The sequence below is a fragment of the Equus przewalskii genome, chromosome 3 (genome assembly GCF_037783145.1).
Source record: "Equus przewalskii isolate Varuska chromosome 3, EquPr2, whole genome shotgun sequence".
Taxonomy (NCBI): domain Eukaryota; kingdom Metazoa; phylum Chordata; class Mammalia; order Perissodactyla; family Equidae; genus Equus; species Equus przewalskii.
In genome coordinates this window covers 37428004-37450900 of record NC_091833.1, presented here as the reverse complement: position 1 = coordinate 37450900, position 22897 = coordinate 37428004, and the positions used below count along the sequence as shown (strand labels likewise).

General features: G+C 38.4%; 1 long non-coding RNA gene across 1 annotated transcript in view; it reads right to left on the bottom strand.

The window, feature by feature from the left end:
- Positions 1 to 19632, bottom strand: part of LOC139082511 (uncharacterized) — a 33623-nt gene extending 13991 nt beyond the window's left edge. Inside the window, exons 1-5 of the long non-coding RNA XR_011538597.1 lie at positions 19414 to 19632; positions 6409 to 6473; positions 4980 to 5017; positions 3583 to 3688; positions 3337 to 3452 (exon numbers count right to left, since the gene is read on the bottom strand). This is a non-coding gene — a long non-coding RNA (uncharacterized lncRNA). The remainder of the gene's footprint in view (positions 1 to 3336; positions 3453 to 3582; positions 3689 to 4979; positions 5018 to 6408; positions 6474 to 19413) is intronic.
- Positions 19633 to 22897: the final 3265 nt, after the last annotated feature.

The following is a 22897-nucleotide window of genomic DNA, read 5'->3' as shown; positions in this document are numbered from 1 at the left end:
TATTAAGTGACTTTCAGGTCTCCCACCAGCCATGCAATATCTCACCTCAGGGTTTTTGCACATGCTGCTCCCTTCTCTTGAAATGCTCTTCCCTACTCCTCATCACCACTATCACTCATCTGTACCACTCCTAATTTAGTTGGCACTTACTCTTGAAAACCTCTGATGCTGATTTTTTGGCTAGGTGCCCTTCCTATGTGTTCTTAAAACATATTATGCTATATTTTAATTGCCTATTTATGTCATACACTCACTTGTAATATTTGAGAGTTTCTATTTCCTACTGTCACAAGTACTTCACATATTTTAGGTATTCAATAAATATTAGTAAAATAAATGAATTTACAAATTAAAAAATTGTTAAATAATGTTACTAGAGACTCTAACAACAAAAAAATTGGCAAACAATTTCAAATCATAGAAAGGGTTGAAGCAAAACAGAAGGAAGATTAATAAATAGAAACTCTATAAAAATCTAGGACAAAAATGCTATCTTCAGAAATCTTTGATACCATCACTGCTGTAACCATGGATACATGCCCACTCAGAATTTTTTAATCCGTTACTTTGAAAGCAATTTTAAAAGTTTGTAATACAAAGCAGGGATTTTCAAATGGAAAATTAAGTCAATCCCATAAATCAGTAAATTTTTAAATGACTTTTCAATGAGATGGCTTTACTATATGACTTCACTCAATGGAACAACAAGCACTGAGCAGGACCAGCCTTTGAGCAAGGCTGAGCAGGAAGTGAACCATTCCACGCCTGTGGCTCCATGACTCCTCACTCTCACAGTGCTCTTTCTCCTCTCGTTGCTTCTACCTCAGCTCCTTGCTCTAAAATTGGAAGCCTCTCAGGTCTGCCCACGGCCCTGCCCCTTGGTGAATCTGTCTTGCCGGGATGTCCTGGTGAGTTGCCCTTCCAGCTATCAACCGTCCACCTAAGAGTCTTGCTGGAATGTCCAGTGGGTAGTCAGCACCACTCCCCGCCCCTCCTCTTTGTTGGAGGCAAACACATGCCAGCACTTGAGTGCATAAGTGGGAATTTCGGGTGAGCTAAGGTGGAGAAGTTGGTTTCCCAGGCAATCTACAGAGAATATGTGGAGGCGTAGCCTTGAAAAGCCTCACCAATTGCTCTGGGTAAGTGGTTCCCGTCCAAGAAGCCTCGGGAAGCACTTTCTAGCCAGGACTATCATCAGGACGTCACTGCCGCCAAGTAGGAGTGTTTCCAGTATAATCCAGATAGTGTTGCTCCACTTAAGACAAAGCTTTAATCCTCACCAGCCTCTTAGCAGCAGTGTGCCATTGTTCTCAAGAGAAGGGGCAGAGCTGGAACCATACTGCCCCATCACCGAAAAACCCTAAGTTGTAGAAATATTGTCACCACTAACTATATGAGAAAGCCACTACAGTAGTCAATTCCTTAAAAATACCATATTTGACACTGCATAATTATTTGACGCTCAATTTAGCAGGCAATAACTTTTACCTTAAGAAATTTCTAGGTTGACTCTAAGGAGTAGCTAATGAAGTCATACAAATTTCAAAAAGCATTCAACAAATGCTTTTGAAGTGCCCGTTATGTGGCTGCCAGGCACTCTTCTATGTACTGAAGGGTCATCAATGAACAAAACAGATGAAAAGCCTTGCCTTCTTCGAGTTCACCTTTTAGTTGGAGTAGAATGAAATAACACATATAGTTCATTTTTAAAAAACACTTATCCAGTGAGTCACTGTGTAGTTATTAACTATCATCTTCTCAAAGAATAAAATTTAAAGATTTGAAAATATGTACACAATGATAAGCAGGGAAAAGACTAGGATGTAAAACTATATATGTTATATATAGGATATATATATATATATATACACACATGTATTCAATATAACTATGCATCTTTGTGATTCACAAGTTTATGAAAAAATTCACTAAAGCATACGTGGAAAAGATGTAGCTTCCAGATATAGCTAGATATTGATTTAGGAGGAAAAAGGGAATATAGGTATACACTAACAGTTACTAGTGTTATCTTTGGAATGAGATTACAAATAATATTTATTTTCTTTTTTATATTTCTTGTGCATTCTTAATGAATATTCTTTTAACAGTAGCAGAAGACTACTACATTGTGTATTTTAAATGCGAAAAAATAGGCTAATATAAAACTTTGTTCATAATTGCCAAAAGTTGGAAGCACCCAAGATGTCCTTCAAAAGGTAAATGGATAAACAAACTGTGGTACATCCAGACAATGGAATATCATTCAGTGACAAAAAGAAATGAGCTGTCAAGTCACAAAAGATATGGAGGAAGCTTAAATACACATTGATAAGTGAAAGAAGCCAATCTGAAGAGCCTACATATTATATGATCCCAAATATACGATATGTGAAAAGGATAAAACTATGGAGACAATAAAAAGATCAGTGGTTGCCAGGGGTTCTGGTAGAGGGAAGGATGAACAGGCAGAGCACAGAAGAGTTTTAGGGCAATGAAACTATACTGTGTGACACTGTAACAATGGATATCTATCATTATACATTGTCAAAACCCATAGATTATGCAACACAAATAGTGAACCCTAATGTAAACTATTGACTTCAGCCAATAGTAATGTATCAATGTTGGCTCATCAATTGTAACAAATGTACCACATTAATGAAGGTGTTAATGATAGGGGAAAGGGGGGAATGGGAGGAGGCTTATGGAAACGCTTTGCACTTTCCACTCATTTTTCTGCTCCAAAATAAATCTACTTATTTTTTTTTTAAGAAATAGGCTAAGATGAACTCTATCTTTTTGACCTTTCAGTGTAAGAAACACTGTACAGAACAGTGGCTCCCATATCTTGGAACATCAGGGACCAGTAAAATTTCCCAAAAAGAATCAGGAAGAGATAAAAAGTTTTCCACTTTTCTTGTGCCAAGTAAGCACATTAAATACATACGTGTGTGCACATACATGCACATACACCCACACTCACTCTCTCCGTAGTATTCCTTAAAAAGGAAGGGCATTTTATCACCTAAATTGTAAAAGCATAATCTTAAAGTAATTCTGTTAAATATGATAAACTTGGCCTTATGAAAAACCTGCTCCACTTTGTGGCTTCGCTCATTTCACCACGTCCTTGTGCACATCTGTACCACGTGAATTGGGAATCACCGGTACACCGTACAGTGTTTTACCCAACTATAACTGAGGAAAGGAGAGGAATGTGCTACAAAAACCAGGACTCTAGCCTAGACTTTCAGAGAATGAAGAGTCAACTACTGAAGTCAGCCATTCTTGAGCAGTTGGCTGGCGGCATGTTCCACGCTGTTCTTTGTCACTTACCATCATTGTGAAATCATATCAAATGTGCAAAGGCTAACTTCATGTAGGCGGTGATTAGTCTGCCATAGTGGTCAGTCATTTGATTGTTTATGACCTTGCAGTTCTCACACCTGTTCCTGTGAAAGAGAACTAGAAGTGTACGTTCACAGACAAGATCCCCGGGTAAAATCTTTAGAGTATGGTTCACTGCAGAATCAATGAAGCAGTGATGGAGCACTGCCAGAGGAGGCAGGCGTCGTTACTCACCAAAGATCTCAAATAGGTACTCCCTGCTCCTCAGCCAGAAGGGGCTCAGAACTTCCAGAACCAGTACCGTGGTCCACTGCTTCTTCTGCAGGCTCTCCTCTCTGCCCTAGGTCAACAGCATTGCACCAGGAGGCTTAAATAGACTGTACCTCTATCTCCGAGAGGAAGCAGAGAGGTGAGGGGCATTTGCATTGAGGGGCCGGGGTCACACCTATCTGTTAGCTGCAGGTTATTTTACATGATTATTGGAAATAGTAAAAGACAACATTCAGGGAGATTCCTGAGCCCACCATCCAACTAAATTCTCTTGCTACCAGTGTCGGGCAAGTGGGGACTCCTGGAATAATGCAAGGCTTTAATAGCAGTCACCGAAGGTGGGAGAGGATTACACACTCCCTTCCCTTCCTCTTCAATTTCAGGCAGGTAAGGACAGGTCCACAATCTTCCTTTCACACTCACACCAGAGATTAGAAATAAAGACTTTGAACTGTGTGTTGAGCACCCGAGTGATTGTTATTCTGGGAATAAAGCAGTGTGGCCATATCCTTTTATCTGACTACTCTGTAAACTGACAAAGAGAAAATGGGTGAACTCATCTCGTTATTCCAGTTCCACAGAATTTACGCCAAATTAAAGGGAAAGTGTTAAGTACAAATTTTGAGGATCGAGTTGCAAATAATGTGTAATCCCTCTATCAAATATGAGAAAATTGATCCTTCTTCTGAGGGTATTGGTCCCACTAGAGAAAAGTAGTCTTAGACTCCTGATAACAGAAGTCAGGGTTATGATAAAAATTTAATGCATCCATTGTGCTCTATCTAAATTATTTGACTTCACTCGCTGACTGCTGTTTGTGCTAAATTAAGACCTCAGGTTTAAGGGTGAAGTTGCCACATTCTACATACTCACAAAGTGGCCTGGTGCAAAATAACCCTGCAGCGTTAGTAAGCGACCCCTCAGCTCAGACAAAATCATCGAGGTGCAGACCATATCACACAGCAAAACGCAAGCTGGCCACCTGGCACTCTCGCAGCAAGCTGAAAGCGTCCTTCTCCACACGCACAAACTGAGGCATGCGCCAGAAGCCCTTTTCCAAACTGATTTTTTTTCAATCTATAGGAGAACACCCACCGCCTGACTCTTCTGTCCTCCTGACAGTACCCTCGATGACTTTTGAACCAGTTTTCCTAATTCTTGGTGTGTTGATTTGTTTGGACAGATTACACTAGTCAGGTTGAGTCTTGGCAACAAAAGATAGAGAACCCAGACTAGACAACTTGCCTAATCCTGAGGACAGAGTCACTTTTATTACAGCCCGTTGACACATCCTGGTTAAAAAAATAAACCCTACATGCGCCCTCCTTTCCTAGTCTGAAAGTTCTGACCCATTTCCTTACCTGTCTTCCATCTTGCAGCTGTATGGTTAATACCTTATCTGCAGAGTTAAGAAATGATGCATTACTGTCTTGTTTGCCAGTTCTGGTTTAATCCCCTTCCCAGATTCTTTCTCCTTCAGAGAATGAACTGCTGAGGTCTTGCCTCAGCAGTAAATATTAATTTTATTTTGTCCTCATTATAGTGTCCTCTGAGTAAAATGGCAGCGGTGACATTTCTCTCTCAGAATCTCTCTCGTCTTTGGTCCCTCTCAGGCACACATTTTCTCTACTCTCCCCTCTAACACAACTTGCTTTCCAGAAAAATTAATAAATCGTTCACGCTAGCGTGTAAGATTGGCAAAGTTAGGCCTTTTTACAAACATTTTTGCTTTAACAGAAAACCAAACTCTCAAAATTCCCAATGCTGGAAAGGCAGCATCACTCAGAGGTCCTGGGGAAAGAAACTTTTCTGGAGTTCTTTAAAGCATCCCCCTTAGGATATAGTGATCAGATTGGGATAACAACCCACTTAGTGGATTAACAGCAGTTTATTTTTTAATAAAAATAGAAAAGAAGGAAATAGAAATATCAAGGCAAGAATCACTTAGAGTAAAAGCAAATATTGTTTCTTAGAATTTTCATTTCTGTTATACAGGTTAACCTATATATGGACTTATATATGAAATATATAAATATATTTCTTATAATGATCATCATCAAAAAGTTAGAGAGTTACCTGTCCCTTGCCTCTTAGTCAAGTTACTAAGTTCTTTTGATTCTTGTATAATTTCCTTAACATCCGTCCCTACTTTTCCATTCCCACCATTGTCAACGGAGGTCAGATTTTTCATTTCAATTCTGAAGTTCTGCAATAACCACAAAGTCTACATTCTGCAGTCTCTTGCGCTGTTCTGGGTGTTTAGAGATTCTGCACCACAGCACTTCCTTATTCAAACTCGTTCTTTAACTGGTAAAACTTTGCAGGACAAAAACCTGCATTCCGTATCCTGGACTTCCACCATCTGGCCCCTTTTTACCTTGTCAACCTCATCTCCTGCAGACCAGACTTGTCTCCAGGCACTCTTCTTTCCTGCCTCTGTGGCTGTGCTCAGATTCTCTGACCCTTACCTTCAGCCTGAAATGGGCTCCTCATCCTCAACTTAACAGTTCTCTGAGTCACACCATCCTTCAAGGCCCAGCTTAGTTCCCATGTCCTCCAACCTCCTCAATACAGTCCATGACCTCCATCAGTTCCCAAGTCCTCCAACCTCCTCAGTACAGTCCATGACCTCCATCAGTTCCCAAGTCCTCCAACCTCCATAACACATCCACAGACCTACTCTGTACCTCTCCTTTCTGAGAAGCCTTAAGTGTTATTCTGTTTAACCCTTCCCTGCCCATATTGTCAGTGCCCTCATTTTTTTGATTTTTTATATATTTTTTATTTTACCTTTTCAAGGAGATTGTAAGCTTCTTGAAAGGTGGAGTCTCAAGTTCTTTCACCATCTGCAGCACCTACAACAAAGGACCTCAATAAATATTCTTTAATTGTGGATTTCTCTTTTAATACACATGATGCTAAGATCACTAGGATCTAGTAGTCAAAAAATTGACCATAAATTTAAAGAGATATTTACCATTCAGATTATTTTTAATATTTGACTTTCCATCAGATTTCATTTTCTAAATAAAAAGAAATTATTATTCTTAAATCACATATGAGCAATTAATTTTAACTTTCTAACCAACCGTACTCCTGCTAATAACAATAGTAATAATAATCTTGTCTCATTTCCCTTGGTTTACCGCTCTCTGTAGAGATTTTAACGAGAAAAGAAGTTTAGGATATTGAAACAAAAAGTGTTCTGAAGTGTTCAAAGTGGAATGGGTGGCCTCGTATGACAGAGAGTTTCTTCTCACTGGTGGGATTGAACCACAGATCACACAGGTACTTAGAAAAGCTGAGTGTAGAGGCAATGCAAGCATCAGCTGATGGTTGAGTTTTGTGGATTTATCATTCCTAACCTAGAAATTCTGTTTCTAAATTATACCTACTGACTAAGCAGGTCCTAAACAACCAAGGGCTACCTTTTTCTTCCTTCCCCCTTCACTTCTAAAATGTGTCCTATGGTGTGTTTACATCATAATGATTCATTAAAGGGACTATAATAAAACTTACAGGCATTGATAAATTACAAGAAAACTAGCTCTTTAGTCTAACATTCTATACGTTATCTCTCGGATTTTTAAGAGTTATTAAGTATATTGTAATATTTATTATCCTGCTTAGGTTTATCAACATTTTACACAAAATGAAGTATTACTCTTTACAATCTTAAAGTGTTAAGATTATGAATAGATTGAAAAATGAGAAAGTTAACCCTCACAGAAGTGATGGGGTTGAAAATGCAGTGCAGATACAGCCCACATTATATGTGTATATAAAACAGAGGGTCACCACCAAGACTAATAATAAAACAAGGATGTCTGCTCTCACTGCTTCCATTCAATAGTGTGCTGGAGGTTCTAGCAAAGGCAAGTAAGCAAGAAAAAGAATTAAAGACATCCACATTGGAAAGGAAGAAGTAAAACTTTCTCTATTCACAGATGACATGATCTTGCATACAGAAAATCCTAAGGAAAACACACACACACATACACACATACAAACCATTAGAGATAATAAATGAGTTCAACAAGGTTACAGGATACAAGATCAACATACAAAACTAATTGCTTTTCCATACATTAGCAATGAACAATCTGAAAATAAAATTTAAAAAGCAATCCTATTTAAAATATCATCAAAATAAATAAAATTCCTAGGAATAAATTAAATAAAAGGACAAGACTTGTGTACTAAAAACTACAAAACACCATTGAAAGAAATTAAAGAAGACCTGAATAAATGATAGAATATCCCATGTCTATGGGCCAGAGGGCTTAATATATTTAAAATGTCACTTCTCTCCAAATTGATCTAGAGATTCAGTGAAATGATATCAAAATCCCAGTTGGCTTTTTTTTAAAGAAAGAAATTAAGAAGCTGATCTCAAAATTTATATGTAAATGCAAGGAACACAGAATTGCCAAAACAGTCATGAAAATGCGGAACAAACTTGCATGACTACACTTCCCAATTTCAAAACTTACTACAAGGCTACAGTAATCAAATCTGTGCAGGACTGGCATAAGAGTGTACATAGAAATCAATGGAATAGACAGAAAAGTCCAAAAATAAACTCATACATATATGGGCAACTAATTTACCACAAAAGTGCCAAGACAATTCAATGAGGAAAGAATAGACTTTTCAACCAATCATGCTGTGAGAACTGGTTATCCACATGCAAAAGAATGAAGTTGGACCACATACCTCACACCACATACGAAAACTAACTTCAAATGGATCAAAGACCTAAATGTTAGAGCTAAGATTATAAAAAACTTTTTAAAAAGTAGGTGCAAATCTTTGTGACCTGTGATTAGATAATTGTTTCTTAGATTTAACTCCTACAGCACAAGTAATGAAAGAAAAAATAGATTAATTTGAATTCATGAAAATTAAAAACATTTGTGCTTTAAAGATACTGTCCAAAACATGAAAAGACAACCCATAGCATAGGAAAAAATATTTGCAAATCATGTAGCTGATAAGAGTCTAGAATCCAGAATATATAAAGAACTCTGATGATTCAACAATAAAAAACAAAAAACTTGATTAAAAATGGGCAAAGGATTCGAATATATATTTATCCAAAAAGATATACAAATGGCCAATAAGCTCACGAAAACACATGCAACGTATTAGTTATTAGAGAAATGCAAATCAAAACTACAGTGAGATACCACTTCACATTCACTTGGATGGCTATAATTAAAAGATGAACACTAAGCGATGGCAAGGATGTGGAGAAACTGAAACCTGCATATGTTGCTGGTGGGAAAGAAGAACAATGCAGCCACTTTGGAAAACATTTGGCAGTCCCTCAAAAAGTTAAACATAGTTGTCATATGACCCAGCAATTCTACTTCTAGGCATAAACTCAAGAGAATTGAAAACAAATGTTCTCAGAAAAACTTGTACATGAATGATCATAGCAGCATTATTCAAAACAGCCAAAAAATGGAAACAACTCAAATATCAATCATGGATGAATGAAATATTATTGAAACATTGGAATAGTATTCAGCCATAAAGAGCAATAAACTTCTGATACTTGCCAAAACATGGATGAACCTTGAAAATATTATGCTAAGTGAAAGAAGCCTGACACAAAAGGTCATGTATTGTAGGATTCTATTTATAAGAAATGTCCAGGATAGGCAAATTCATACAGAGGGTAGATTAGCATTTGCCAAGGGCATGGGAGGATGAGGAAATGAGGGGTGACTGCTTATGGGTTCAGGGTTTCTTTTTAGGGAAATGAAAAAGTTCTGGAATTAGATAGTAGTGAGGAGTGCACAATCTTGTGAATATACTAAAAACTATTAAATTGTACGTTTTAAAGGAGTGGATTTTACTGTATGTGAATTATATCCCAATTAAAAATAATGAAAGTAAAAGGTCAAACCATTTATCATGATATTACATAAGAAAATATCTAAATCAGAGATTAATTTGGTGATGGGAAACCTAGTTGTCAGTTAATCATAGTTTTTGATTGGACCTTTTGATTATCTGTAGCTATCTGTTTACATGTCTGACTTATACCTTTAACAGGTGCTTCTCAAACTGTCAGTGGTATAGAACCAATGTTTTTTTAATTTCCCGTCTGTCTCAGACCAATATTTTTTTTAAAATACAATAAAAATAAATTACTAGCAGAATGAAACCAACACACGTAAAATTACTCTGTTAAATTGCTATAATCTTTCTTGAACATTTACTCTCAGTTGCTCTACCTCTTTCACGTGGACTGGGTAAGAAGGGTGTGCGGGCAGGCTCTGATCTACGGCTCACACTCTGGGGGCACTGCTTCGGGATAGCTACTCCTCCAGGCAGGGGTGTGCTCTCTTCCCCCCAGCATCTCCTCAGGTAGCAGGCAGCAGGCACAGGTGGTAGAGATTGATTGCTGGTTAAATTGGGTCAATCAACTTACCTACAGATGGCAGCTTGGGCAATAAATAATTCAAAGAACCAGTGAAAAGACTGCTGGATTCAGAACTCAGGAAATAGAAAGTGGTTAAGATCAGCTCAACTCCAGACCGCCAGTCTACAGGCGCCATGGTTCGTAATGGCAATATTCTTCCACATTAGATGGCAATTATACTTTTTTCATTTCATGTGTTTACACCTTAATTCCGTTAAGTAGAGTGACATCACTTGCAAGATAAATAGCATATAATCAAAACAAAGCCAATAATAGAGACAGAACCACTTTAGCTCTAAAATGATGAAGAACTTCACTGTTAAACTTTGACACACAATTCACAAATTATTTACAGAAAGTGCTTCGTAATACTGCTAAGAATAGTCCTTTTTTTAGGAGAGAGGGGAATTTGAAATTTTTTTTTAAGTTCCCTTACCCGAAATGCTAGCAATTATGCAAATTGCTGCTGGAAGTCTTCATAACCCAGACCATGAGAGGTGTTTGAGGAGTGGAGCCTGACAGTGGGCCAGGGCAGCACAGCAGGCGTCATCATACCCCTTTGTCATTGCACAGGATGTGCAGAATAGTGATTTGAAATCTCACAACCTTCACAGCCAACCTAAGGAGGAGAGGTCAGCTGAATAGGCTCTGGGGACAACACGCTTTAGGCTTAGACACGTTCCCAGTTCTGAGAGTTGAAAAGAAATGCAGCATTTACTTGATCCCCTTTTCATGGCTGGAGAGTAAATAAAGATGCCGTCTGTGTGTCCCTCTTTAGAGAAGGGGATCAGTGGATGCTGGAGCAAAGGTGTCACCAGCCTGTGTGGGAGCCACAACCACTGTGCCCAGATTAGGGCTGTGATCCCATGGCCCAAAATGTCTGGCCACCAAAAACCAGCCTTTTGATGGAAGTGTGATACTTCCCTTTTATTTTTTGTGGGTGAAGTTATTCTACTTCCTGAATGAAATAAATAAAGGGAGATTATGTGAGTCTAGTCAACTTTCGATCCTTACATATTAACTCAATTAGGTAACTCTGTGACTTCTAACTTTCCTTTATCCTGCAATGTAATGCTGCCAAAGAATTTGGGAAGAAAGTAAAATGGCTACTTAAAATTTCTTGTATAAATATAAGGACAGAAACTTCCATAAAAATAGTGATTTAGTACAGTTCTTATTTCTCAGTACAGACCAACAGTAGTAATTTTTCTTTCTTTACAGAAAATCTACTCTGTAAAAAATAAGTACCAGTTATATTAGCCAAAGTATAATTATTCATCAACATTTTTAATGGGCCGGTTTGTTTCTCCTGTGACACACACACACACACACAATGTATATCTTGACACAGCCATTCCTTTTGAGCTAGCGTTCCACATAAGATAATTTTTTTAAAATCTTTTTCAAATTCCCTCCCCCTACACAAATATAAAACTAAATGCTCACCATCAGAGGATGATATGGATCCAATTCCAATTCTTTGCTCAAAAACAGTAAGGGCACTAATCAAAAATTTATCCCTCCTTTCCTATATAAATTGTACCACTAGGTAACCCAATAGCAGGCGAAGGAAGCATCTCTTTATAAAAGTACTTCAGCCAATCATCGAAATCCAAGTGATAGAATTGGAGTATCAGCCTTTGCCACTCCCCATGAATGAATAATTTGAGGCAATGAGTGTCAACATCTGCTAATGTCAGAAGAAGAAAAACAGCGAGACGTACGGGTCAGTGGAATCAAATCTGAGCCTGATCCAGCTGCCAATGTTAGGGAATGCAGAGGACAACAGAGCAGGTTGAACTACACCATGAGGAGGCAATCAAAACAGTCCGGGCTGCAAGACACTGCATGTTAAATGGCCCAGTGCCTTCAACAGGTAAACCATAAGGCAAAGAATGGAATGGAGGATACCCTGTAGAATAAAATATGTAAAGGATGTATCAAATATTTTAAGTAGGAGAAACTAACTATAGTATCTAACAAAGCAAACTCAAGGATGAAATCCTAAAGAAGGAGGTGATTGCTGTAAAAATCAGGACAGAGGCTACCTTTGGAGAGAGGGCGGGTGTGATTGGCACAGGTCACCTGGAGGGGCTTCTGGAATGGCTGGGAAAACTTTTATTTTGGCCTGAGTGATAGTTAAAAGAGCATTTGGCTTATAATAATGCGAAGCCATACAATTCTTTTGTGTGGTTTTTCTAGATCTGTATTCTATTTTACAATAAAAAGGAAAAAATATATAATCCTTGTGATGAAAAAAAGAATCAAAACTAATACCACTTTATTTGACACTGCATCACTCATGTGGAAAACACCATAAAGGCTCCCAGGAATATTTTCCCTGGTGATTTACGGTATTATCCTCTCTAAAATCAAGGGCTCTTTCCCGTAAGTAGAACTTGAGTGTTAAATTCCTTCCATATCTCCAGGGTGCACAGCTGACCCTGGCCCTGTGGTTACTTATCACATTCTGAGTCAGAGGTCAGATTTCCTAGCAATTAAAAAATCATACAAATATTTCAAAGAGATTCTAGGTAAGACCTACACATAGGTTCTGTAGGCTGGGACAATACACTGGCTTCCCAGCTTTTATTCCAGTCCCGTCCCAATCCCCTCCACATTGCAACCAAAATGATCATTTTTTTAAACTAAATGAGAATGGTATGAATACTTCAAGAAATGCCTGCCAATTTTGTTAAACAAAACACACCTACTCTATAACCCATCAATTCCAGTCAGGGATTTGCCCAAGAGAAGTGAAAGTATGTGTTTACAAAAAGATTTGTACAAGAAGTCTCATCGCAGCTTTGTTCATAATTGCAAAACACTGCAGAGAACCCAAATGTCCAGTGATAAAATGGATAAACTGTGGTACATTATGTAATGGAATACTACTCCAAAATAAAAAGAACAAGTTACAGATACATGCAGCAACATGAGTGAATTTCAAAAAGAATTTCTTAAATGAATAACACCTCACACAAAAGGCACATGCTGTCTGAATATATTTACAGGACATTCTATGACAGACTATGTTAATCCATGGCAGAAAAAATGAATATACGAGTTGTCTCTGGGGCAGTGGGTATGAATATTAACTGGGAAAGAACACAGGGTTTCTGATGTGAACGTGATGGTCTATATTGCAATAGAGGTTTGAGTATACAGATGGAAGCATTTGTCAAAAGTCAGCAATTTATGCATTTCATTTTAAGTAAATGTTTCATCAAAATGAAAGAACCCAAAACTCTAGGTAATGATATACATACTGAATTAATTAGAGGTAAATGTACTGGGGTCTGTAAATAATTATGAGATATAAAAATTATCTGATAAATTAATGGCTAGACAAGTGAATAGGTATGTGATAAAACAAGTTTGATAAAATGTTGATAATAGAAGGTGTTTGTGGACATACGGTTGTTCATTGTATTTCAACTTTGTTGTATATTTAAAATTATCATAATAAAATGTTGGGCAGGGGACAAATAAGATCATCTCATTCCTTCTTTAGGAACCTAAGGAAGCTTCCCATCTCATTCAGAATAAAACCCCAACTCTTAATGCATGGCAGACAAGGCCCTGTATAATCTGAGTCATTCCCATCTCTCTGTTCTCATCCAATCATTCCACTTACTGTTGCTCTGCTCTAGTGGCCCTAACCTTTCATCTGTTCTTCACGTGTGCACCAGGCCTGTTTGTCCTCACAGTGTCTGCATGTGTGCTGTGTCTACCTGGAATGCTTTCTTCCCAGACCTGCTCACTGCTACTCTTTTCTTGGCTCACACTTGGCTCAACTGTAACCCCCTCAGAAAGACCTTCCCTTACTAACCAGCCATGCTAACTTATCAAATGTCCCAGCATTTGTGCTATCACATCAGCCTGCTGTATTTTTTGCATACCATTTACCCTCACTGAAGTTATTTATTCATTTGGAACTGCCTAAGGTCTAGAGTCCTTCCCAAAACATGTTTCCAGATGGGTAGTTGATATCCCCAGGAAGATACTAGCTAGCAGCCTACATCATTAATCAGGTAAGGATACAACAAGGATAAAAGAAAGAAATTAAATTGAAAAGAATCTACCACATGGAGAAGAATTTAAAGTAAGCACAATAAATATCCTCAGTGACATACAGGAGAATGTTAGTAATAGGAACCAGGAAAAAGAAGTAATGGAAGAAATATTATAATTAAACTAAAACACAATAAGTTGGATAAATAAGATGGATACTACTAATGAATAATCAATAAGATGGAAGGTAAATTGAAGGAACTCTCCCAGAAAGTGTCAGAAAAGAGTAATGGCACTGAAAACATAAAAGAAAAACCAAAAGATATGGAGAACAGAGTAGAAATGCCAACATCTTGAAAGCAGGACTCCCAGAAAGAGAGAAAATAGCAACTGAAAGTGAGAAATTATTCCCTATGAAGAAATTTTTAAGACTATATGAGAAGACAGTTTTCTAAATAAATGAGGCAATACCCCATGGTATTGCAAGAGACAATTTAATTTTTTAAAGTTGTCAATTCTCATCAAATTAATCTATAATTTCAAAATTATGCCAATAAAAGTACCAATCAGATTTTACTAGGAATATAATGAAGTAATTCTAAAATTGATATGGAAGAATAAATGCCCACAAATAACTAAAGCAACTTCAAAAAAAAAGAGCAAAGGAGAGAACTTTCTTGCCAGATATTAAAATGTATTATGATGCAAGAAAATACACTACACTGCAAGAACATAAAGTGGAACAATGTATCAGAATAGACAACTCAAAAATAGATCATTGTATACATGGGAATTTAATATATGATGAAAAAGGCACCACAAACCAATGGGGACAGGAAGGACTGGTGCAGTGGATATCAGCGGGAAAGTGAGTCACTGTCTGGATAGAAGACATAACACCATATACAACATGGGATCACAGACGGGTAAAGACCCAAAAGTCAATGACAAAATGATACACTCTAGAGAGGCTGATGTCAGAGAGCATCTTTATACATAAGAGAAGAAATTTATTAAATAAAACCCCAATAGAACAAAATATAAGGTAAAATTTGATTAGATCAAAAGTAAAGATGTCTTTCCAACAAATGACAATGTCAATAAAGTAAGCAAACGAATGGCAGATTGAGAAAAATATGTGAAATTTAAAAGGCTATAATACCTAGAATAGACAAGAATTCTTTCAAAAACAAAAAGAAGATAAGGCTTATGTTATGAACAGGCAATTCACAAAGGAAACCAAACTCATTAGTGGTTTGAGAAATTAAAATTAAAAAAAAAATTGTGGGGCCGCCCCTGTGACTGAGTGGTTAAGTTTGCATGCTCTGCTTTGGTGGCCCAGGGTTTCACTAGTTCGGATCCTGGGTGTGGACATGGCACCACCCATCAGGCCATGCTGAGGTGTTGTCCCACATGCCACAACTAGAAGGACACACAACTAAAATATACAACTATGTACTGGGGTCTTTGGGGAGAAGGAAAATTTAAAAATAAATTTAAAAATCTTTTAAAAAATAATTGTCACTTTGTATACATTATATCGTCAAAAATTAGCAAACAGGATAATGCCAAGTTTTGGCTTGGATGTAGTGATATAGGAATCCCTATGCCCTACTGGCAGGAGTGCAAACTGGTGCAGTCTTTCTGGAATGAAATCTGACAATCACACAATTCTGTAGGGAACATATTCAAGGATGCTCATCATGGCACTGTTAGTCATAAAAGGAAGTTGAAGACAACCTCAGTCTTTCTTCCCCCAAGAGAACTGATAAGTATGATGTGATGAATGCACAGTAAAGAATATTACACAATATTAGAAGGACCATGTTATTTATACGATTACATGGTTAGATCTTACATCAAGAAGCCAAGTTTAAAAAAAAAAACAAAAGAAGAATGAAATGAACTCTACAAGACAAAAGCATTTTTTTAATTTTTCTTTAAAAATGTACATAAGAGAGCAATATCAGCAACATGGCAGAGTGAGCTGTTCCCTTTATCTCTCCTCCTTTGAACCACAACTAAATGGACCTTCATTGACCAATGGAGGATACCCACACAGCACAATAGGACACCTGAGACCCACACAGCTATATACCTGAAAGTGGATGGGCTGGCTACCCAGGAAGTAGTGGAGATACGTGAGCACTCCCCTACTTCTCTCTGGCAGTGCTGTGCATGCATGTGAGTGCTTTCCTGGCCAGCAGGAGCACCCATAATGCTGCTGCAACCCCAAAAGTGGGAACACACCTTGGTGTGACTGTAAGAAGAGGTGGTGGCAGCTCTGAGCCCACATATGAATGCTTACCTGGCTTATGGGAGTGCCCATCATACCTGCACAACTTCCAGCAGACAGCGTGGGATCAGAAACACACCACCTGTCTCCCCCCACTGATAGCAGGTGGAATCTGCGACCTAGTACTACCACAATTGGTGCAGCAAAGGATTAGTTCATCAAACACCATGAGAAACTACCATAACAAATCAGAGCAGAAGGGGAATGACAATTGTCCAGAAACCAACCCTGAAGTCACAGAAATTTGCAGTCTACATGACAGAGAATTCAAAATAGTTGTCATAAAGAAATTCAACAAGTTACCAGAAAACTCAGAAAGACAGTTTAATGAGCTCAGGAATAAAATTAATAAGAAGAAGTAATACTTCAACAAAGAGATTGAAGATACAAGATAAAACAAGTAGAAATTCTGGACATTAAGAACACAATTAATGAGATAAAAAATAATTTAGAATCCTTAAAAAATAGAACTGACATTATGGAGGAAAGAATTAGTGATTTAGAGGATAGAAATGCAAAAATGCTTCAGGTGGAAGAGGAGAGAGAACTAAGATATTTTTAAAAATGGAACAATTCTTTGAGAAATATCCAACTCAATTAGGAAAAGAGAAATAATGATTATAGGTATTCCAGAGGGAGAAGAAAGGGAGAAGTGAACAGAGAGCTTGTTCAAAGAAGTTTTAGCTGAGAACTTCCCAAACCTGGGGAAGAAATCAGACTTACAAATATATGAAGCCAATAGCACTGCTAATTACATCCATGCAAAAAGACCTTCTCCAAGGCATATAATAGTAAAACTGGCAAAAGTCAACAACAAAGAAAAATTACTAAGGGCAGCAAGAGAGAAGAAAATAATCTACAAGTGAGCCCCTATCAGGCTTTCAGCAAATTTCTAGACAGAAACCTTACAGGCTAAGAGAGAATAGAATGATATATTCACAAGACTGAAAGAAAAAACTTTCAGCCAAGAACACTTTATCCAGCAAATCTATCCTTCAGGTACAATGGAGAAATAAAAGCTTTCTCAGACAAACAGAAGCTGAGGGAGTTCATTGCCACTAGACCTCCCCTACAAGAAATGATCAAGGATGCCCTTGTGCCTGAAACAAAAAGGCAAAGGTCTACAAAGCTATGAGCAAGGAGATAAATAGAGAAACAAAATCAGAAAATTGCAGCTTTCTTTAAGATCATGGTTACTAATACTTAATTATAACTTAACAGATAAAAGGAGGGAAAACATCAAAAGTAACTATAAACACTTCAACTTAGTCACAAACTCACAACATAAAACAGAATAATTTGTGAGAAAATGACTCAGAAGGGGAAGAGGAATAGGATGGAACCTGTTTAGGCTAAGGGAGATAAGAGGTTATCAAAAAATAGACTATCTCATCTGTGAGATCTTTTATACAAATGTCACAATAACCACTAAACAAAAAATCAGAGCAGAGACACAACTCATAAATAAAGAGAAAACCACCACAGAAAACCACCAAAATGAAATGGCAGTCAGAAATAAAAAGGTAGAGAAACAATGGAAATATAGAACAACTGGAAAACAAAAGGTAAAATGGGAGTATTAAGCCCTCATATATCCATAATCACTCTAAAAGTAAATGTATTGAACTTACCAATCAAAACACAGAGTGACTGGATGGATTAAAAAACAAGACCTAACAATATGCCACCTCCAGGAAATACATCTCAGCTCTAAAGACCAACATAAGCCCAGAGTGAAGGGATTGCAGACAATACTCCAAGCTAATATCAAACAAAAGAAAGCAGTTGTTGCCATACTTATATCAGACAAACTAGACTTCAAGATGAAAAAGACAATGAGAGACAAAGAGGAACAGTATATAATGATAAAAGGGACTTTCCACCAAGAGGACATAATACTGATGAATATATACACACGTAACACAGGAGCACCAAAGTACATAATGCAACTATTAAAAGACCTAAATGGAGGGGCTGGCCCCGTGGCCAAGTGGTTAAGTGCGCACGCTCTGCTTCGGCAGCCCAGGGTTTTGCCAGTTCAGATCCTGCGTGTGGACATGGAATCACTCATTAGGCCATGTTGAGGTGGTGTCCCACATGCCACTACTAGAAGGACCCACAACTCAAATATACAACTATGTGCTGGGGCCTTTGGGGAGAAAGAGGAAAAATAAAAAATCTTAAAAAAAAAAAAAAAAAGACCTAAAGGGAGAAGTTAACAGCAACGTAGTAATACAAGGGGACCTCAACACCCCACTCATATCAATGGATAGATCAACCAGACAGAAAGTCAACAAGGAAATAGCAGATCTAAATGAAACACTTTATCAGATGGACTTAATAGCTATATAGAGAGAGCATTCCATCCAAAAACAGCAGAACACACATTCTCCTCAAGTGCACATGGAACATTCTCAAAGATAGACCATATGTGGGAAACAAGGCACACTTCAGTAAAATTAAGAAGACTGAAATCATAGCAAGCATGTTTTCAGACCACAGTGCTATTAAACTAGAAATCAGCTATAAGAAAAAAGCTGGCAGAGGTGTCAAGAGGGCAGCATAGGCATACTCTAAATTCACCTCCTCCCACAGACACAATCAATTTACAACTACTCTTGGAACAATTACCCCTGAGAGAGAACTGAAAACCGGATAAAAAGAACCCCACAACAACAGACAGTCCTGACTGAGGTGGAAGAGGCAGAAACTCCTTTCTGGAAAGAAGAAAAGCCACCCTCACAAGTCATGGCACTTCATGGCTGCCCAAGAGCAATCCTGAGGTACACAGCCTTGCCTGGAGGTGGGGGACCTGAGCAAGGGAGTGTTACCTCTAGAAGCATCCTTCTGATTCAGCACAACCAGGACAAGTCTCGCAATATCTGGCTCTGCTGACTACTAACAACAACAAGGAATACCCCTAGAGAAGTTATCAGATATAAGAGGAAAAAAAGGCTCTTAAAGGGCCCACACACAAATTCACCCATATTGGAAAACAACCCAAAAATCCCAGAAAGAAAGCTGCATAGTCCTTTGGTGAAAAGAGACTCACCTGGTAGGCTCTGCAGGCATCTTGGTGAGAGGTGAGACCTCTCCAGGGTCTGAGACATTGGCAGCAGCCATTATTGTGACCAAATACACATGTGGTAACACAGATCCTGGCAGACACCATTGGAGTTCTTCTCCTTCCTGTTAGCCCAACTTCTGCCGTACTCACTAGAGCACCAAATTAATCCAGCTCAGCCAGGGCAGGAAGCCTGCCCTAGGGACTGGCCCCACCCAACAGCAAGCCCTCAGGCTACTTGTGGGCCTGCATAATCTGAGTGCCTGGAACCTCTGCAGTTGGACAAGTGAGTCAGCCTCTGAGGGGCAAGGCATGCATGAGAAGTGGGTTGAGTGTGTGCAGCATTGGTGAAGTATGTGAGGCCTCTGAAATGAGGTGACTGGGTCCACTTCATGGGGTTGGGACACATGCACAGGGCAGGACTGTGTTGATGGTGTGTATGGCCCTGTGGGAAGTAGGACTTCTCAGCTGCAGAAGACTTGCAGTCTCAAACAGCCACATGGGGGATTGGCCCCACCTTGCAAAGCCCTAAACAATTGGGTGCTCCCTTGCCTAGGGCCAGCCCTACTCAGCTGCAATCCTGAGAGAGCTGACACAGTCTTGCAGGCTTGAGACCTACAGCAATTGTAAGCCCCCAAGCCTAACAACCAGCCACACTGGGTGCCAACTCACTTAACAGAAAAACTGCAACAGGAATGTGCTATTAGACCTTGCAGCCAACTGTGCTGGGGCTCCCCATGCCCAATAAAGTGACTGAAGAGTCCATAGAAGCCACGTGCAGCTAAGCATTACAACCTACTGACCAGGGGGACAGCCCAGCCTCCCTGGGCACCTGTAACAAGAGCAGCCCTGCCACAAAAGAAAGACACATGGAGCCCATACAGGGGTAACTCCTGGAACATTTGGAACTGGTGACGAGAGGGAAGCACATTGCTGGGCCTCATAAGGCATCTCCTATATAAGGCCACCTATCCAAGATGGGGAGATGTAACTGACCTACCTAATACATAGACATAAGCACAGAGAAAGAGGCATACTGAGGAGGCAAAGGAATAGATTCCATGTAAGGGAACAGGAAAAAAACCCAGAGAAAGAACTAAATGAAGCAGAAATAAACAATCTACCAGACAAAGAGTTCAAATAAGAAGTCATAAAGAATGCTCACTGATCTTGGGAGGAAAATGGATGAACTCAGTGAGAACATCAACAAAGAACTGGAAAATTTTAAAAAGAACCAATCAGAAATGAAGAATAAAATACTGAAAATGAAAAATTCTCTAGAGGGACTCAATAACAGAGTAGCTGATACAGAAGAATGGATCGGTGAGCTGGACAAAAGACTGAAAGAAATCATCCAAGCTGAAAAGATAAAGGGAAAAAGAATTGAAAAGAACAAGATCAGTCTAAGGGAACTCTGGGACAATATCAAGCACACCAACATTCCTATTATAGGTGTCCCAGAAAGAGAAGAGAGAGACAAAGGGGCAGAGAATCTATAGAAAGAAATAATAGCTGAAAACTCTCTTAATCTAAGGAAGGAAACAGACATCCAAGTACAGGAAGCACAGAGAGCACCAAACAAGATAAACCCAAAGAGGCCCACACCAAGACACATTATAATTAAAATGTCAAAAATTAAAGATAGAGAGAGAATCCTAAAAGCAGCAAGAGAAACATAATAAGTGACATACAAAGGAAACCCCATAAGGCTATCAGGTGACTTCTCAGCCGAAACTTTCCAGGCTAGAAGGGAGTGGCATGATGTATTTAAAGTGCTGAAAGGAAAAATACCTACAGCCAAGAATACTCTACCCAGCAAGGTTATCATTCAGAATGGAAGGAGAGACAAAGAGTTTCCCATACAAGCAAAAACTAAAGGAATTTATCACCAAGAAACAGGTTTTACAAGAAATGATAAAAGGACCTATTTAAGTGGGAAAGAGAAGACCACAAACAGGAATAAGAAAATTATCAAAAAAAAAAAGGCAATAAAATCACTGGTAAAAGTGAAAATACAGTAAAGGTATATCAACCACCTATGAAAATAATATGAAGGTCAAAATATAAAAGTACTAAAATTACCTATTTCCATGGTCAGAGGGTAATGGATACACACACACACACAAACAGGTTATATGTGATATCAAAAAGAGAAAATGTGGGAGGAGGAGAGTAAAAGAATAGAGCTTTTAGAAAGAAAGAAACCATCAACTTAATATAGATTGTTATATACATAGGTGCTTCTTTATGAACCTCATGGTAATCACAAACCAGAAATCTATAATAAATACACAAGAAATTAAGAGAAAGTATCCCAAACATAATACTAAAGAAAGCCATCAAATCAAAAGGGGAGAGAGCACGAGAAGAAGAAAGGAACAGAGAAGAACTACTAAAACATTCCAAAAAAAGTAACAAAATGGCAATAAGTATATACTTATCAATAGCTACTTTAAATGTCAATGGACTAAATGCTCCAATCAAAAGACATAGGGTGGCTGACTGGATTAAAAAACAACACCCATATACATGCTGCATACAAGAGACACACTTCAGACCTAAACACTCACAAACTGAAAGTGAAGGGATAGAAAAAGATATTCCATGCAAATGGCAATGAAAAGAAAGTTGGGGTAGCAATACTTATACCAGACAAAATAGACTTTAAAACAAAAACTGTAACAAGAGACAAGAAGGGCACTAGATAACAATAAAGGGGACAATCCAAAAAGAGGATATAACAGTTGTAAATATCTATGCGCCCAACATAGGAGCAGCTAAAAATATAAAGTGGTTGTTAGCAGACATAAAAGGAGAAATTGATAGTAACACAATAATAGTAGAAAGTTTTAGCACTCCACTTACACCAATAGATAGATCACCCCAACAGAAGATCAATCAGGAAACATTGACCTTAAACGACACATTAGACCAGATGGACTTAGTATATATCTACAGAACATTTTATCCAAAACCTGCAGAATACACATTCTTTTCAAATGCACATGGAACATTCTCCAGGAAAGATCACCTATTAGGCCACAAAATAAGTCTCAATAAATTTAAGAAGATCGAAATAATACCAGGCATCTTTTCTGACCACAATGGTATGAAAGTAGAAATCAACTACAGGAAGAAAACTAGAAAAGCCACAAATATGTGGAGATTAAACAAAATCCTACCGAACAACAATTGGGTCAACGAAGAAATCAAAGGAGAAATCAAAGAATACCTGGAGACACGGGGCCAGCCCCATGGCCAAGTGGTTAAGTTTGCACAATCTGTTTTGGAAGCCCAGGGTCCACTGGTTCAGATCCTGGGTGCAGATCTACACACTGTTCATCAAGCCATGTTGTGGTGGCATCCCATATAGAAGAACTAGAATGACCTGCAACTAGGATATACAACTATGTACTGGGGCTTTGGGGAGAAAGAAACAGAGGAAGATTGGTAACAGATGTTAGCTCAGGGC